Genomic DNA, 15856 nt, shown 5'->3' with positions numbered 1-15856 from the left:
ACAAAATAATGGAATTCCCTCATATATTCTTGATTTGGAAGAATTAATATTATTAAAATATCAAAACTACCCAAAACAATTTAGAGATTCAATGTAGTCTCCATCAAAATACTGATGACATCCTCACAGAATAAGAAAAAAATCTTAAAATTCTTATGAAAACACAAAAGGCTCTGAATACTCAAAATATTCTTAACACAATGAAGCCAAAGATGGAGGCACCACAGTTCAAAATTAAAGATATGCCACAAGGCTATTGAGACCAAAACAGTATGGTAGCAACATAGCAATAGACACATAGGACAATGGAAAAAAAGAGAACCCCTAGAAATTCACACACCTACATCCCTACACTTACTTTTGACAAAGATGTGGAAAACATTCCCTGGAGATATGCACATCTATTTTAATGGGACTGGGAAAATAGATTTTAATTTACAAAAATCAACTCAAAATGGATCATGATCTAAATGTAAGATCTGAAACTATGAAACTAACAGAAGAAAACAAGGAGCAAATGCTCTAAGAAATGGGCAGAGTCAACACAGTTTTTGGGCTAAGACCACAAGAACATGGACAATAAAAACCAATTGGAAAAATCTGATGTTATCAATCCAACAAATTTCTGCACAGGTAGAAATATTTTACCAGTTGGGTAAGTGCACCTGATGTTGTGACATCCAAAGAACTGAGGAATTTTCCTCCTTTGTTATACAGGGACATCATTTGGCCATTTGGAGAATGTGCTTCCCCTGTGAGTCACTCTGGTGCTAAGATCTGTCATTGATATTCAGTTTGATTCCTGGGTGACACAGCAGGACCAAAGAACACTGAAAGGATCAAGTAGTGATTGCAGTCAGACACAGAATGAGTTTCTGTGACCACCTCTAGACCATCAGGCACCTATGCCAGAAAAGGGTCTTCCTGAGACAGGAGCACTGTCTGCCTTGTGCAGTTCCTATCCCCAGAGCCTCTGCAAGTGACTTGGAATAAGGAGTCACTGCCACTATCAAGACACATGACAGAAAACCCACTGGAAAAAGAACATAGGGTACTCACAACAAAATGATGAAATTTCTAAAAATCAAGTTCTTACCCATCCCTTATCCATAATAACTGTGAATGTCCACAGACAACATTACCCAGTTACGAGATACAGACAGGATGACTGGATGAAAACCAAGACCCAACCACAAGTTGCCTACAAGAAACACACTAGTAAAGACAGAGACTGAAAGGGAAAGGATGGGAAAAGATGCTTCATGCTAATGGATATCAGATGTGAACAAGAGTACCTATGGTTGGATCAGATAAAATAGGTTTGATGATAAAAACTGAAACAGAGATGACGGTTGCTATATGATTATCAAGGGTTTGATCCAACAAGAAGATGTGACAATGGTAAGTGCATACGAATCCATTGCTGCAGCACACTAATTTATAAAACAAAATTATTACATCTAAAGGACACATGAATTCTAATGTAGTAATAGTGGGGGACTTCAACACTCACCTTTCTTCGACAGGAAGAGATCACCTGGAAAAAAATTAACAAGCATCAGAGAGAAACTACTACAGACCAAATGGCCATAACAGATGACTACAGATATTTCACTCCACAGCTGCAGAATACACATTCTTTTCATCTGCACATGGAACATGGATGCTATAATACTAGAAATCAACAACACAAGAACCCCCAAAGGTATGCAAATACATAAAGGCTGGATAAGAAACCAAGAGGGAAATTTTAAAATTCCATGAAACTAATTAAAATGGAAGCACAACACACTGAATCTACAGGAAATTCTAAAAGTAGTATGCAGAGGAAAGGTTATGGGATTAAGTTCCTACATCAAATAATTAGAAAGACTTCCAATAACCTAACAAAGTATCTCAAAAATCCTAGTAAAACAGGAGCAGACCAATCCCAAGTCAGTGGAAAGAAAGAATAAGGAAGCAGGCAGAAAGAAAGGAAAGAGCGACAAAGAAATGAGGGCCTCACACACAAAATCCAGAACACTGCAGGAACCCAACACGCAGTGTCGTCCACCGTGCAAGACTCGTGTGCTCACACTGCTGTTGTCTGATTATCTCAGAACAGAGCAGTCATCCAATACAAGAGAACACAGACCATCCCATTGATCGCAGCCTTTCCAGGCCTATTGAGTGTAATCTGAGTTGATAAAATCTCACAATAAAGAGTTAAGTGCTGGTAAAAGTTAACAGAAGGTAACAGGGGCTGTCTAGTTTCTGCAAGGGGGTATAGAAAAGAACATTCTCATCAGTGGCTGCGAATGTGAATGGGAAAATCTTCTTGCCAGGCAATGGGGCCAGAACAGCACCATCAGGAATGTACCAGAACTTTGATCTTACAATTCCCTTTACAGGATACAACCTGGAGAAGCATCTTCACAATTAATAAGGGACATACCAAATATATGTAGATGATGCTCCTTGAGACATTATTAATAATACTAAACATTTAAATCATTTGAGGAACATTAACTTATGTGAGTAGAATGGTCCATCACACCATGAACAGTTATCCCTGTGTCTAAGACAAGGAAGAAGAGTCTGAAAGAGCAGAGGGTGATGAACTCGTAAGAACTAATGTGACTGAGCAGTTACTGTGTGCTAGACACAGACAGGCCTCAATGCTTTGCCCCCACATCTCATTAAAATGTTTGCCAAGCCATGTAGAAAGTACTCCTACTTGTCCATTTCTTAGTGTCTTCTCTACCATGACTATTATGAAACACCAGTGAAAGAACCTGAAGCAGACACAAACACTAGAAAGACATCCATGTCCACGGATTACAAGAATTAACATGATGAAAATGTCTACTCTATCCAATGCAATTTACAAATTCAAGGCAACCCACACCAAAATATGAAGCACATTATTCATATGACCAGAAGAAGCACCTAAGAATTTATGTGGAAAAAGCACAAAAGACACAGGTGTTGTTTTCACCCTATTGGAGGAGGGATCCTTCCCACACATCCCTGCAATCTCATTAATGTGAGCATGGGGTTCAGGCAGGATTTTTCCACATCTGATTTAAAGTAGAAGGAGATGGGGCCCGGCTGTGGCTTTGTAGGGGAAGCCTCTGTCAGTCAGGCCAGGATCCCGTGTGGGAGCCGGTTCATGTCCCAGCTGCTGCTCTTGCAATTCAGCTCTCTGCTTATCGCTTAGGAGAGCAGTGGAAGATGGCCCAAGGGCTTGGGCCCCTGCACCCATGTGGGAGGCCCGGATAAATCCTGGCTTCAGATCAGCCCAGAGGAAGGCATTGAGGCCATTTCGGTGGTGAACCAGCAGATGGAAGCCCTTTTTTCTGTCTCTCCCTCTCTCTGTAGTGCTAACCCTCAAATAAATAAATAAATCACACACACACACACAAAACAAGTAGAGAGGATAAGGATGGAGAGAACAGGTGCAGAACAAACTGAATGACTCAAACCCTGGGGAGGAGCTGGCTTGGGCCCAGCAACCTTTCAGGGAAGAGATGAGTGAACTAGTATGGCCCACGGGAAAAGACACTGCCCTGGTTCTTCTTCTTTTAATAATTATTATATTTTATTTGAAATACAGAGTTACAGAGAGAGGTCGAGCCTGAGAGAGAGAGAGAGAGGTCTTTGGTTCACTCCCCAAATGACAACAATGGCCAGAGCTGAGCTGATCCAAAGTCAGGAGCCAGGAGCTTCTGCCAAGTCTCCCACACCAGGGCAGAGGCCCAAGGACTAGGGCCGTCTTTGGCTGCTTCCCAGGGACACAGCAGAGAGCTGCAGAGCCAGTGGAGCAGCCCCCATGGAGGTCGGGGCTACAGGCTGGGGCTCTAACCTGCTGTGCCACCTGGCTGCTGGACCCTGCCCTTCTGTGCACGCCCTGTCCCCCCCACGCTGCAGCTCCTGGGCTCCTCTCCTTAGTGTGACTGCGCCAGCTCCAGAGCCTCTGAGCCCAAGACAGTGCGGGATGACCCGCAGCCACCTTAACCTCACTTCCTTAACTGCACTTTAACCCTCAGAGACTTCTGCCTGCAACAAAGTTATACACTACAAGCCCCCATGCAGGAGGCAAGGCCTCCTCTCTCTAAGAGAAAAGACAGCAGGATTCTAGCTCCTGGAGTCTGCTAAGTTTCAAGTCAGTTTCTCGGCACAGCACCGGAAACGCCGTGGGCCCGGCCTGTGCTGTGTCCTGGTGGGCTAAGCCTCCACCTGCAGGGCCGGCTTCCCCCATGGGCGCTGGTTCCTGTCCCAGCTGCTCCTCTTCCCTTCTGGCTCTCTCCTAATGGGCTGGGGAAGCCATGCAAGATGGCCCGAGGGCTTGGGGCCTGCTCCTGCCTGGGAGACCCCTTGTAGTGGCCATCTGGAGAGCGAACCAGAGCATGGAAGACCTTTCTCTCTGCCTCTCCCCTCTCTGTAATTCTCTCTCTCCAGTGAATAAACACAACAGTAAGAATGAAAGGCCTGGAGTTACAAACAGCAGGAGGCTGTGGTCCCGGAGAGCGCCCCCTGCCGCCCGGGCTCCGCAGCCCCGTGGCCTCCTCCAGGGGGGCCGGCCCTTCCCGCCCTCCCGGGAGCTGTGGGCGCGGCTCCTGCATCCTCCTCCGGAGGAGCGGCATCCTGAGCCTGGGGCCGGCGCCCGTCCTCCTGGAACCCTGTCCCTCGGCGCGGGGTCCGCCCCGCGTCCGCGGTTCCCTCTCTTCTCCTCTGACTCCGGTTCCGGAAGGCGGCCCTCAAGTGACCCCGCACCGCTGTCCCCGCTCCGGAGCCCTGGCGCGGGGTCCTCCATTGTCCACAGCTCTGTTTTCTGAAGCGGGGTCCGCATCCGGGTTCCCCAGGGGGGCGGCAGCCCCCAGGGCCCTCGGCGGCCTGCAGGCTGGGCTGGGGGTCATCGATGGCGTCCTCGGGGCGCAGGGGCCTGGGCTGTGTGAGAGGCTGAGGGCAACGGGTGGGTGGGCGGGGCTTGCGGAGGGCGGGAAAGCGCCGGGCCGCGCGGCGGTGGGCGTGGCCTTGGGAGCGCGGCGGCTCCGGAGGCTGAGGGCCGCGGTGAGGCCCTGGGGTGGGGCTCTGGGCGCTCTGGGGCCCTGGGAGGAGCGCGAGGTGCTGGCTGAATGGAGCACGGAGGGGTTTTGTGTGTTTGCGTGCTTGCTTGTTTTTTGAAAAAGTCTGTCTTTTGGAAACAGTCACTATTATGGCCCTGAGTGAGGGACAGGCACTGGTTTCTGCTTTTGAAACAACTTCCCTACACTAGATGGTTTCCTGTGTGCACGCCTGGGTCACACTGTTCTGTGTGCTCAGAAGGCGCCTTCTGTGACACCCCCCCCCCGGGCGCCCCCTACAGACTCAATGATACTTTGTCTTTCTTGGCCTCTCAGCTCGGTGTCCTCCTTCCAAAGGGCCCACTGGGCCCATCTTCACCTTCCTCTCCCTCTGTTTATCTTGGAAACTCTCTGAGGACAGTGAGTTGGAGCAATGACAGGGCTCCCCCGCTGCGTTCCTGTCACTTCTTTTTTGCTAGCTGTCAAGGATCTTGAAAATACTCTATTTTGTCTGTCGCTGTGGTTGCTGTTATTTTTAGTTCTTTCGGGCAGGAGAGCTAATTCTTGTTGCTGCAGCACCCCTACTTCAAGAATTCAAAGTTGGGGCCATCATGGTATAGGGGATAAAGCTGCTGCCTGTGACACCAGCATTCTGTTCGGGCACTGGTTCCTGTCCCAGCTGCTCCACTTCTGATATAGCCCTGGTAATGGCCTGGGAAGAGCAGCAGATGATGGCTTAAGTGCTTGGTCCTGCCACCCATGTGGGAGGCCTGGACAAAGCTCCTGGCTCCTGGTTTTGGCCTGGCCCAGCCTTGGCTGTTGCAGCCAATTGGGGAATGAACCAGTGAGTTCAAGATTTTTTTTTTCTCTCTCTCTTTCTGAAACTCAGATGTTCAAATAAATAAGTAAATCTTAAAAAAAATTCAAAGTTGGAGAATGCCTATCTGGATTCTGAAAGGGGCTTTCACGGAATGCAGAAAACAACCACAGCCTGTGCGAAAGCTGTAACTAGGAAGACTTTAAAAAGCACCTTGCTTGTTCTAAGGACATTTTCTGCTTGACCCTATATGGGGGGGGGAGGTGCAGAAGCCCCATCAGCCCTGCCCCAGGAGCTGAGTAGACATCCCTATGAGATCCATGGTGAGAGCCTGTCCTTTGGGAGCCACCCCCTATGAACCTTCAGCCTTGTTCACTGCTGCTGTCCTAAGGGAAGGAGGAACAATGACTACAGCAGGCCACATGGACATCTCAACCTTCTCTGAACTTTTTGGGAGATTTTCATGCATAACAACCCATGCTAAGCTGACCTGTGTTCCCTGGAGAGCCAGAGAAGCCATGCCCTTGGCCTTAGGCTTCATCCAGGACCCTCACTGGGTACTCAGAGTCCCCTGGAAGAGAAGGTTCCTCTCTGAAGGTCTTTCTCTCCATATTGCAGGAACAATCAAGTGTGTTATTGGCTAAGCTGCAGGCCCAGCACTGGGTATTGTCTGCAAGTTGGTGAGATTCTGTGCCCATGACAGAGGGTCAGAATGGAAGCAGGAGGGAGACGTGGCCAGGTGAGATATCTGAAACATCTGGCCCAGGTGGGTGAAGACTTGGAGGTGTTTTGCCCCCTTCTGCATAGTGGGGAAGGCTGGGTGAGTGTGAGGAGAGGTGACCAGTGATGGGTGTGGTTACAGAACTCTCAAGGAACTGCAGGCCCTGACAATTGAAATCACAATTAGAGGAGGAAGAAGGGTAGGAGTGCGGGTGGGAGGGAGGGTAGGATGGGAAGAATCACTATGTTCCTAAATTTGTATATATGAAATTCATTAAGTTTGTATACCTTAAATAAAAGGTTCAGGGGGGCTATCAATTAAATAAGAAATGCCAGACAAGGGGAAACTCAGCTCCTCTACTACTACAAATTTTGCTGGCTCAGACTGCACACTATGTCCCCTCACAGGTAAGGTCTCTCCTCCACAGGCAGGAAATTGGAGGATTCTGACTCTCCCAGAGGACACACACACTCCCCTTCCCCCTTATCAACTGTCTTGTTCATAGCCCTGAGCTCACTCCACACAGCTCTGCCAAGTCAAGTTCTAACAGCATCTCTGGCCTACTTCTACAGCTCTGGGATCATTGGTCATTAAGTGGCTGCCTAACCAGTAGCCCTGTGCTGCCTGATCAACATCAGACACTCCCCACTGATGACATCAAGACCTCTCATTTTCCCCAAGATACACCCCACCCTCTACCCACCTCTCCCCTCCACTCTGCACAGCTGCCCCTGGGAAGCACACACCCAAGGGTGCAGTGACATCAACATCTCCACCCACTTCAGGTGCCCAGGCATCCATGGCAAGTTAAAGAGGTTTCTTTCTCTCTTCTTTGGGTGCTTGATCTTTCTCCCAAGTTACACACCAAGGAGAGGCATTCTAAGATCATCTATTGTGTCCATACAAACCTTTTAAGTATAGGAAAACAGGATGTGAAAAAATGTATAAAAATTATAACATTTCTATGAACAGAATAAAAGTTTATGTGGGGGCTGACGCTGTAGCATAGCATGTAAAGCCACTTCCTGCAGTGCCGGCATCCCAGTGTGGGCAAGAATTCAAGTCCTGGCTGCTCCACTTCCAATCCAGCTCTCTGTTTTGGCCTGGAAAAGCAGTGGAAGATGGCCCAAGTCCTTGGGCACCTGCACCCATGTGGGAGACTTGAAGGAACCTCCTGGCTCCTAGCTTTGGATCCGCTTAGCCCTAGCTGTTGGGACCATTTAGGAAGTGAATCAGCAAGTGGAAGACTGTTGCGTCTCTCTCCTCTCTCTCTGTCCCTCTCCCTCCCTCCCTCCCTCTCTTTGATGCATGAAAGGACCCTGTATGGGTCCAGGGTTATTGCTCAGAGTACCTATGGGTGCATTTTCTGTGTGTGTCCTTCTTCCTTCTCTCAGTACCCAAGGAAGCATTTCTCACTGTACAGAACACAAAACATGAAGATTCAGAGAAAGGAGCTGCTGGCTGAAGAAAGGGATAGAGGATGAGTGTTTGCAGAGTGAAGTTAGAGTAGAAAGCTCAATTCTGCCTGTGCCCAAATACTTGGACCCCTGCCACCCACATGGGAGACCTAGATGTAGCTCCTGGCCTTGACCTGGCCCAGTGCTGGCCACTGGGGCCATCTGGGGAGTGAACCAGTGGGTGGAAAATTCTCTTTCTCTCTCTCTCACGCTGACGTTCAAATAAATAATTTTTTAAAAACAATAAAAGAGTAGTGATGTGTACAGTGCAATTTAACTTATCATCAAGACTGGATATCATCATGATAATTCTGGAAAAGATGAACTTACAAGCCATACTAAGTTTTCCCTTTATTTCTCCACCTGTACAAGTCTTAGCTGCAGTCCCCAGTGCACACTGAACACACATCTCAGTCACCCAGGGACTCAGAGAAAACTGAGCAGGAAAGGCCCCCAGACAGGCCCATTGCCTTATCATACTGATGAGGAATATGACTCCCAGAAAGAAAAAAAGATTTTCCCAAGCCCCTACCACAAAAAGTAGGGATTCTTATCTGCTTTAGTTACTCCATATCCCAGAGCCTCCACAGGAGACTGTGGGTAAATCAATTAATAATTGTCATATTCATAGCTAACAATCAGCAAGGATAACACACTTTTTTGTTTCAATAATAAGCATCCCTTTATTTGCTAATGCCATTACAAAAACTGGTTATACTAGTAACAAAAAAGTATCCTCTTGAATTGAAGTCAGAGGCAGTTACTCCCCAAAATGTTAAGTAAAACAGTGTACAACATCAGTATTAAAATGTGAAATTTTACATTGTCTTTACCACAGCTAAAGCTGCTGCGTGCAGTGCCGGCATCCATTATAGCCACCAGTTTGAGTCCTGACTGCTCCAGTTCCAATCTAGCTCTCTGCTATGGCCTGGGAAAGCAGTAGAAGATGGCCCAAGCCCTTGGACCCCTGCACCCACATGGGAGACCTGGAAGAAGCTCCTGGCTCCTGGCTTTAGATGGGCCCAGCTCCAGCTGTTGCAGTCATCTGGGTAGTGAACCAGTGGATGGAAGACCTCTCTCTCTCTCCACCTCTGCAGGACATGAATGTGGGTGAAGCAAGGTTAAATTCATTAAGTGTTTGTTTAATAAAAGGCAGAAGTGAAAACCAATCACTTAGCAAAAGAGACATAAATCATAGGCAACAAAACTGCCAAAGGACTGTTTTAAAATTTACTGTAAATGAAAGAAGTTGAAAATATTTCCATTTGATTATTCTTTATGGGGCTAGCCTATTGTCCAGCCTGTACTTTTTATTAGTTAACTCTTTCTTTAGTGGAGCACTAAGTCTTTGATTATAATGTAAATTGAAAATATATTATCTCAAAAATACAAAACAATAAGTTGAAAATAAAACTGCAGAGAGGGCTACACATCTTGCTCATGGTCACGGATTAGTGACTGAGTTGGAATTGGAGTCAGGTCAGGCCATGAGCAAAGCCCATGCTATCAGCTTCTGTGCTGTCGAGCCATGCTCTGTTTAAGGGTGGCTCCAGGAAAGCACAGGTTACATTTCCAGGGCAGAGCACACCAGGGACGTGGAGACAGTGAGGGTGGCTTTTACTGCCAGAAAAATATGGAGAGCCCGTGAGGGTGCAGACAGGGCAGTTGGGCTTCCTGAGTTTCCTCCCTGTGACCCCACTCTTGTGGCTGTCATCGCCTGTCCTCCTGCCTTCATTACAAGTGCTTGGAGAACAGAAAACTGTTAGGACTTTATCATGCCTCTGAGGGAGGCCACAGCGCAGGCATCAGTTCAGTCCTTCAATATCCACAAGGGTCCCCGGATGGACAGGGTTACTGATGAAAGGTGAAAAAAATCCCTAGGACCCCATTCTTGTCTGTGGTTAGAGTTCTATTTTCAACAAACAATGCTGAGATTTGATGATTTAAAAAATCATTAATAGGGGCTGACACTGTGGTGTAGCGGGTTAACACCCTGGCTTGAACTGCTGGCATCCCATATGGGTGCCAATTCTAGTCCTGGCTGCTCTTCTTACAATCCAGCTCTCTGTTATGGCCTGGGAAAGCAGTGGAGGATGGCCGAGGTCCTTGGGCCTCTGCACCCACGTGGGAGACCTGGAGGAAGCTCCTGGCTCCTGGCTTAAGATCGGCCCTGCTCCAGCCATTGATCTCATCTTCACATGATTACATCTGCAAGAACCTTATTTCCGCATAAGGTCACAATCACAGATAGAGGTGTTAAGATTGTCTTGGAACGGGGAGGGACAACTCAACTCACACGAAGTGGTTATCAGGGAGCTGGATCAGAAGTAGGGCAGCTAGGAATCAAACTGATGCCCATATGGGATGGTAGTGTCACAGGGGGAGGCTTAACCCATAATGCCACAATGTCAGCCCTATGCACACTTCTTTCAATTACATCTTTCAAGGGGCCATCAAAGAAGGCTGCACTCTTCTCTGAAGGGAGGAGAGAACTTCCACTTTGCTTATGGCCCTAAATACTGACAGAGTTTGTGGTCACAAAAGGCTTCTGTAGCCTTGGCAGCTCATGGCAAGAGCCTTGGGTGATCACTGAAGTCATAAGTAAAAGTGTTAATAGTTAAATTAACAACAGGAGTCACTGTGCACTTACTCCACATGTAGGACATCTGTCCTTAAGGAGTTGTACTATGAGAATTAACTGCAAAACTTGTTCCCAAACAGTAATTTTTACATTGTATGTGGGTATGTGTGCAAACTGTTGAAATCTTTACTTACTATAGAGTTGGTCTGCTGTACATAAAGTTAATTAAAAATGAATCTTAAAGAAAAATGAGATGGGAGAGGGAGTAGGAGGTGGGGTGGGAGTGGGGGTGGGAGGGTGGGTATGGGGGGGAAAACCACTATATTCCCAAAGTTGTGCTTATGAAAATTATATTCACTCAATACAAGATTTTTTTAAAAATTACATCTTCCATGATTTTTTGAAGTACCTTTGTATTTTTAACCAAAGATTTCAATACATTTACAACTTTTCTTCTCATCTGTCCAGTTCTACTAAAATTCAACATCAACACAGTGGACTAATGTGCAGTTATGATGAATGCGTAGAACAGGAATTCTCAAACATTTTGGTCTCTGGATCCTTTTATATTCTTTAAAATTTATTGAGCACCCCCACAGAGCTTTCTTTGCATGAGTTACACCTATTTATATTTACTAGGATGTAAATTTAAATGGAGAACACCTAAACATATTTGTGTAGTATTAATTCAAAATAAAACAATAAACCCACTGCAAGTTTATATAAATAATACTAATTTATGAAAAACAACTATATTTTCCAAAACCAAAAAAATGTAAGTGGCATTATTTAACAGTTTTTTCACATCTCTTCAACACAACTAGAATCCCATATCTGTTTCTACATTCCATCTGTTGTGATATGTTATTTTGGTTTAAGTTTGTGAGGAAAATCCATCCTCACACCGAGCTAGCTAGAAAGTTAAGGAGTATTTTAATAGTCTTTTCAGATAGTTAGGGATATTTTTCTGTGATGCCGTGTTAAAATTCAGTTAGTGGCAGTTTCTTAAAGCTTTGTTATAATGTGAAATCTGAAATCATACCATGAACTTTCTGTGCCTGCTAGGCTGTAATTCATTGGTCTTAGGCCTTTTCCCACTTACGATTTTGTGGCAATATGGCCTGGCCATTTGAATAACATTAGATCCCTGAATTATCCAGATCACCCAGCTGTTGAGGAATCTCACATACTGCAATATAAAACATCACAGTTTTGAATATCGCATCCATCTTGTTGGAAAGGTAAATGCTGGGGTGATGTCAACTTCACAATGGTGGATAGGAGTTTTTCCAAATGCTGATTTTCTACCTACTGGTTCCCTCCCCAAATGACTGCCTTGGTGGAAGCCAGGAGCTCCTTCTGGGTCTCCCACACAGGTGACAAGGATGGAAGCACTTTAACTACCAGCTGCTGTTTCCCATGTGCATTTGCAGGGAGCTAGTTCAGAAGCAGAGTATATGGGATCCAAACCAGCACTCCAATATTGGATGTGGGTATCCCGAGTGGTGGCTTAACCTGCTGTGCCACAATGCCAGTCCCTGAGAGCTCCAGTTTTGTCAATTGTTTTCCTTGAAGTGAAGGCTCACTTCATTCATTTTTTTAGAAATGGATTATTTAGAAAATGTTTGCCAAATACCTAAGACCAGATGCTGATAGTTATCTGTTGATAACCCTTTCAAATAAAAATGATTTTATTTTCCTACTTTTAAAAAGATTTACTTATTTATAGATTTGAAAGGCAGAGTTACAGAGAAAGAAGGAAAGACATAGAGATCTTCCATCTGGTAGTCCACTCTCCAAATGGCCAGGCAGAAGCCATGAGCCAGGAATTTTATTCTGGTCTCCCATGTGGGTGGCAGGAGCCCAAGTACTTGGATAATTCTCCATTGCTTTCCCAGGTGCATCAGCAGAGCACTGGATTGAAAATGGAGCAGCCAGGACCCAAACTAGCACCATAACATGCCGGCATCACAGGTGGTAGCTTAAACCTGCTATCCACAATGCCAGCCCCTCATTTCCTTTTTTAAGGTTTATTTTATTTTCAGTTGAATGGTGGATTTACAGAAAGGATGGACATGCACACAGGTGAGAGTGAGTGTGAGAAGAGAGAGAGAGAATCTTCACCTGCTGGATAACTTCCCAGATGGCCACAATGTTCTGGATCCCGGCCAAAGCCTGGAGCCTGGAACTCTATCCAGGTTTCTTTTTCTTTAGAGATTTATTTATTTATTTGTAAGTCAGAGTTACATAGAAAGAGGAGAGGCAGAGGGAGGGGTCCTCCATCTGCTGGTTCACTCCCCAATTGGTCACAACAGCCGGAGCTGCACCAATCCAAAGCCAGGAGGCAGGGGTTTCCTCCAGGTCTCCCACACGGGTGCAGGGGCCCAAGGATTGGGCCTTCATCTACTGCTTTCCCAGGCGTAACAGAGAGCAGGATTGCAAGTGGAGCAGCCAGGTCTTGAACCAGCACACATATGGGATGCCAGCACTGCAGGCAGTGGCTTAACCTCCATCCAGGTTTCTAACATGGGTGGCAGGGCCAAAATACTTCAGCCGTCTTCTGCTGATTTCGCAGGTGTATTAGCAGGGAGCTGGATCAGAAGTGGGGCAGCTGGGACTCAAATCAGTGCTCATATAGGATGGAGGGGTCACAGGCAGTGGCTAAACCTGCTGTCCCACTACACTGACTCCTAAAATGATTTTAATTTCTGCCTCTGCTATTTCACAAGCACTTTTCCTTAAAATAGGCACCTTCTCTCCATGAGTACTCTATGCATACTTTCTAATTTGTTGCACGGAATATTAAAAATGTACATGCAAATGTTAAGATAACTTTATTGTTTTATTAAAGACATTCTTTTAAATTTTTTGTTTATTTATTTATTTTATTTGATTTGAATGGCAGAGAGACAGAGAAAGGGATACAGAGTTAGAGACAGACAGATATCTCTTCTCTGTTAATTCACTCTCCAAATACCTGCAACAGTCTGGGCTGTGCCAGGGCAAAGTCAGGATCCTGAAACTTAATCCAGGTCTCCCACAGGGGTGGCAGGGATCCAAGTACTTGAGCTCTTAACTGCTGCCTCCCAAGGTGTGCATTAACACAAAGCTGGAATTGGGAGCAGAACTGGTACTCAAACCTAGGCACCCAATAAGGGATTCTGGTATCTTAACCACAAGACCAGGCAGTGCCACATTAAGGACATGAATAAGTGAAGCTGGCAGTTTTCTCTCTTCTTCCCCTGTGTTTACACAGAAGTGAATAATGGCAATGAGTGCTGTCACAATTTCCTATCACTGCATCATTGCAATGATCTGTGCTAGGCATTCACAGGTTTATTCATCATCACCAATGAGTGTCAGCACAATGAGGCAAGCAAACCATATCTCAATATCACTGTGAAGATTGCTTTGACCTTGAAGTCCCACAGAAAGGGCCTGGGAGATTCCTAGGGACTCATGGACCACAATGAAAACCATTGCTCTTTGATCTTACATGATACAGGGTTCTTCAGACTATATTATAACAGAGAGAGGGAAAGTTTACACAGTTGTAGAGCAAGAACATCAATGCTTGCCACTGTCTGTCCTAAGTTAGTTCAAACTGCTTTGATTCTCCTTTGTGACAGGTGTGGAAGAGGAGTCGGTAGCCATATCTGCAATGGCATACTTGGTACTGAATGCTGTGCTCATTCCATATTACAATAACAATATCCAATGTGGGGTTTGTAATCATCCCAATTGCATCCTTGAGCACTGGAGAAGTATACCCTGTGGGACCACTGACCCAATGCATTCACCATGAGCTGGATTTAGCCCAGGCCTCCATTCATCAGCTGGCCCCTAATAGCTATTTCTCCTTTAGTGAGACCACATTGGCACTTCGGGTTCCTGAACATCAATGTCAGTCCACTCCTGATCCAGCTCTCTGCTATGGCCTGAGAAAGCAGTAGAAGATGGCCCAAATCCTTGGGCTCCTGTACCCGCATGGGAGACCTGGGAGAATCTCCTGCTTCAGATTGGCATAGCTCTGACCATTGCAACCAACTGGGAAGTGAACCAGTGAATGGAAGACCTCTCTCTTTCTGCCTCTCCTTCTCTCCCCATGTAACTCCATCTTTCAAAGAAAAAATCTTTAAAAAAATAAATTCAGTCATTCAAATAAATAGAAAACATATAGCATCACTTTGAGATTATCAGAAATAACCTTAATTTATATATTACAATGCTTCTGTTCAGATATCTTTAATTATGTAAGTTGCCTAAATTAAGTACTAAATTACTAGTAGACTCAGAAGACAATTTTCTGTGATTTTGTTCTTTCTTATGTTTATGCCTGTACATGTAAAGTTCTCAGTGCATTCTCTGTTAGAAACCGAATCTTTTAACAATGGATGTTTTTGGGCCAGTGCTGTGGTGCAGCAGGTTAAAGCTCTGGCCGCAAGCGCCGGCATCCCATATGGGTGCCGGTTCTAGTCTCTGGCTGCTCCTCTTCTGATCCAGCTCTCTGCTATGGCCTGGGATAGCAGTAGAAGATGGCCCATATCCTTGAGGCCCTGCACCTACATGGGAGACCCGGAGGAAGCTCTGGGCTCCTGGCTTCGAATCACCAGAGCTTGGGCCATTGTGGCCATCTGGGGAGTGACCAGCAGATGGAAGACCTCTCTCTCTCTATCTCTACCTCTCTAACTCTTTTAAATATATAAAATAAAGCTTTAAAAAATGAATGTTTCTTATTTTCTGTGGCTATATAACTTCTGCCCAGATTCACTTGTAAATATGTGGGATTTCATGACACTCATTGTGTGTGCACTTTAACAAAAATGCTTCTTGCCATCTTACTTGCCCTCTTGTGATATCTTTTTCTTTGTCCCAAGTTCCTCTATCTTGCTTTCTCTCCATGAAGTACTTTGAATCCCAACATCTGGGTAGGAGCTTTAGATACTTAATCACTGCTGTGGATAGTGTGTGTGTAAGTATGCACATGTGGGGGAGTGGCTGATGCTCCCTCCTGTTCTCACTGAGGTGGAGCCTTTCTAACGACTTACATGCGAGTTTCCCTGCATGAGAAGCAAATTTAGTACAGCCTGCTGAAGAGACTTCTCGCCTTCTTTATAATTCCGAGGAAATAGATTAATGTTCTGCCGCAATATTCAGCCTTCTCTGGGAGCAGCCGTAACTGCTGTCTTGCCTTTTCTCTTTTAAGGAAAACATCCCTTAAGAGAAGCAGCTCAG

At 45.7% G+C, this 15856-nt stretch overlaps 1 protein-coding gene across 5 annotated transcripts in view; it reads right to left on the bottom strand.

Annotated features, from left to right (window-relative positions):
* LOC103345895 (neuroblastoma breakpoint family member 4) overlaps positions 1–4948 on the bottom strand; it is a 29975-nt gene extending 25027 nt beyond the window's left edge. For 3 of the 5 annotated variants that reach the window (XM_070076835.1, XM_070076830.1, XM_070076833.1), the window contains exon 1: positions 1514–4948. The gene's annotated coding sequence lies outside the window, so the exon portion shown is untranslated. The remainder of the gene's footprint in view (positions 1–1513) is intronic. The other 2 variants (XM_070076832.1, XM_070076831.1) reach the window with 1 other exon arrangement.
* Positions 4949–15856: the final 10908 nt, after the last annotated feature.

This window comes from Oryctolagus cuniculus, chromosome 7 (genome assembly GCF_964237555.1).
Source record: "Oryctolagus cuniculus chromosome 7, mOryCun1.1, whole genome shotgun sequence".
In the NCBI taxonomy this organism is placed as follows: Eukaryota; Metazoa; Chordata; class Mammalia; order Lagomorpha; family Leporidae; genus Oryctolagus; species Oryctolagus cuniculus.
This window is presented reverse-complemented; position numbering and strand designations above follow the sequence as displayed.